Source organism: Rhincodon typus, chromosome 39, assembly GCF_021869965.1.
Source record: "Rhincodon typus isolate 14 chromosome 39, sRhiTyp1.1, whole genome shotgun sequence".
NCBI classification, from domain to species: Eukaryota; Metazoa; Chordata; class Chondrichthyes; order Orectolobiformes; family Rhincodontidae; genus Rhincodon; species Rhincodon typus.
This window is the reverse complement of record NC_063370.1, coordinates 17,415,605-17,419,096: the sequence shown is the minus strand read 5'-3', so window position 1 is coordinate 17,419,096 and position 3,492 is coordinate 17,415,605. Positions and strand designations below refer to the sequence as shown.

The window sequence follows — 3,492 nt, the reverse complement described above, 5'->3', positions numbered from 1 at the left end:
GTGTTCATCCAGCTCAACACCTTGTTATCACGAATTAATTCTATCTCGGTGCACAATACCAGACCTACTGCAGTCTGTTCTCTCGTGGGCTGCAGAACGTGTTATTCAAAGAAAACGGCACCAAACTCTATATGTGAATTGTTCATCTGATTTTTCCAGTCTACATATGGATTTAGATCGCCAATGATTAATTTTGTATATTTATGGTTAGTTGCCATTATTAGTTCCTTTCTACTCCACGTGATTAGGCCGGGGCGCGCACATCACTCCCACTTGCCTGTAACATGTCTCTCCTCTACACAAACACATTCTACATCCCGGTTTCTTAAACTTAGCTCATCCCTGTCTATTGCGCCAATGCATTAATTAATTAACAACCGCTGTTTCACTCATTACTAGTTTCCTGTAGTTTCTAAATGCCATGCACCCTTGAACGTGCAGATCTAATCCAGTCATTCTGCAGCCAAGACTTTGTAACGGCAATCAGATCATAATCATTATTTTTATTTGTATTGTCCCTTCATCTGTTTTGTTTTGAATGCTACCTGCATTCAACCTTTAGTTCTGTCCTTTGATTATTTTTGCCCCTGTAGTGTCATTTGTTCATTTATATTTATATTCACCACCACCATCCCCGTAACTGTCTGTGCCTCATTGCCATATTAACAGTTTTCTCCCCTGCCTTCGCTGTATTCTTTAATTCGCCTCATGTTCCAAAATGACAACATCGACCCCATTATTCAGCTTAAATTTCTCTCTAATCACTGCTTTTACATTCATTTGCACACTGGCCACAGCACACGTCAGATGTAGACTCTCCTAATGGTTCATCCCCAATTTCATGAGTACAGACGCAAATACCGCACGAATCCGCAACAACATCTATCGTCAAAAGTCACACGACACCAGCTTATAGCCCAATAGATTTATTTGAAACCACAAACTTTTCAAGCGCTGCTCCTTCGTCAGGTGAACACTATTACCGCCATATTCATTGTTGCTTCCCCACGCATATTTGCACGGTTTGCTGTATCAACGTCTCGTCCACCTTACAGTTTGCATTCTTCTCCAAATAAACCGAAAACGTTACAAACCTATTGGACGATAAGAAAGGCTGAGATTCCTACACTCCTTTTGTCTGTCTCTCCCTATTTGCTGCAGATGCAGTCACCACTCTTCAGTCATGACTACTCAGGAAACCAGAATACCTAGTTGGTGTGTCTGCTTCCCTGTAAAAAATATCCAGGCAACTGATGTATTGCATCGTGTGCAGCCCCGCCTCCAGCTCAATGACTCCGAGTCAAAAATTCCCGTTCACGAGCACTGACACAAAACACAGACATATTTACCCTATATTACATTACATTATCATCCGAGTACTCCCACATGCTTCAGCCATGACAAATCACCTACCCTGTCATCCTTCATGTGTTTTGATTAACTACTTAATTATTTCATTTTTTCATTATTTCTCTTTTTTAACTATACCACCAGTTCCTGTACTATTTTAAACGTTAGGAAGAGAAATTGATCTAGCCATTTACTAAATATGCACCAAAAAGTTAATGCTTTCCATGTGGAAGAATAAGAACTAATTATACAGGATGAAATAAGTTAGAAAGAATCAAGGAACACCTCCATACCCTCTTTATGTCACACTTATTTATTCAACTCCCGGCAGTTTGTTGAAGGAGGCACACAGTCTTAGGTTGCACTGGGATTACATGAACAAATAATTCTTTCAGATAATGCTTCGCTGCATAAAAAAGCCACAGCGTTTACGTCTGGGATGCTGGGTTTGTTTTTAAATATTGGTCTATTTTCACTGACTACCCACTGTAAGAATGAGCACTACTTATCTACACAATCAAAAACGCTAAAATTTGAAAGACGCCATTCAATTTCCCACTAGCCTAATGTGCTGTATCATTTTATATAGTCGCTATTCTACTGCAATCATGAGCTGGAGGGTGTGTTTCGCTGGAAGTGACGTTTGCATAATGATAACGCTAGGATGCTTTATATTCAATTAGGTATAACAGAGAAAAATATCGTCAGACGTCGTATTGAACCGCTTTCCTTTCACAGGTCGGACGAGTGCGCAACTAATAAACCATGTTGCATGAAGTTCATTATCTTATTTTGATGGCTGCGATGTTCGCAGGTAGGTTACATCAACACATTTTGCAGAATAAAGAACGATAATGCCAACTTTCATTCAGTTGATAACAGTTCTGCCTCTCAGCAGAAATTCATCGGTACGAATTTAGATATTTCAGTTCAAATTCAATGCTTATACAACGAGTGTCACGCGTGAAAGAGCGGTCCATAATTTTAGAAGCTGTCCTAAGGGTACATATTTCTGGTTCAATATTAAATCGAATTGGTTTTTCCGGTGAATTTAAATAAGTCCAGAACCAAAGTCTAACATCATATGAGAATTCTTACAAATTTTTACCTTGTAGCAACCCCTTCAAAAGTTTATTATCACATTGTTGTGTTTTGGTCGATGTTGTGTGCAAATTGGTCGTGGTGTTTATTGAATTTGAGCTTAGACCACGCTTTAAAAGTGTTTCAATGTAATGTGCTTTGGGTTCTCTCGAGTACCAAAATGTTTTTTTTTTAAAGACTTGAAATTCAGTCCCTGTTCTAATGTATTATTTACAAATATAAACTAATCATTGTTCCATTCGACAAGAACAATCGCCTCTTACGTGAAGCAGTCGCCTTCGACTGTATCAATTGCATCAGGACAGTCGACGACATTGAAATGCACGCTGAAGAATACTGGCTATCCCAACATGTTCTGGTACAAACAACAGCCAGGCCGGGCATTTGAAGCTCTATTCAATTCTGCTGGAGAAGGGATTGTTACAAATTACACTTTCGACTCGTTTAAAGCGGAAAGAACCAGCAATACGCTGTTTACTTTGACGCTGAATGGTGCCTCTCCATCTCACACCGGTGTCTACTTCTGCGCTTGTAGTATCACAGCGTTTCGTGAAGGTGGTCTGTTGATGCAAAAACCTGCAAAAGCGCTCATGATCGTTTATTTTCCGCCACACTTTGGCAGCAATAGATGACAGTTCAGAGCACAGATCATGGAGTAACAAAGGACATCATTCACATTTCCATTTCTCTTCCACTGATTCCACGGATGTCCTACGAATACAATTGTTGTCCTCTGATTACCGAACTCCTGGCACTGGACCCACATTATCCTCTTTCATCTTGCGAATTTATTTAACTAGACTCCTATCTTCAATTTCCACTCAGGTGACCCTCCATTGTGCAGAACTACAGCAACGTCCCCATCTTGACACATAATTTAAATTTTACACCACTGGAATCCGAAGTATGCATTTGTATTCACATGCTCTAAAACCTTCTCTTTAATATTGCACCACACGCAAGTGAAAGCACGGGTCAAACTTGAAGTCTATCATTCCGCCAGCGGGTGGCAGCACTGTATGGACTCACTGTGCCGATTTT

The 3,492-nt window shown here is 40.1% G+C and overlaps 1 long non-coding RNA gene across 1 annotated transcript in view; it reads right to left on the bottom strand.

The window, feature by feature from the left end:
* Positions 1-910: 910 nt before the first annotated feature.
* The window catches only part of LOC125487303, an 11,118-nt gene continuing 8,536 nt past the window's right edge, over positions 911-3,492 (bottom strand). Inside the window, exon 2 of the long non-coding RNA XR_007265794.1 lies at positions 911-3,492. This exon is cut by the window's right edge and continues 597 nt beyond it. This is a non-coding gene — a long non-coding RNA (uncharacterized LOC125487303).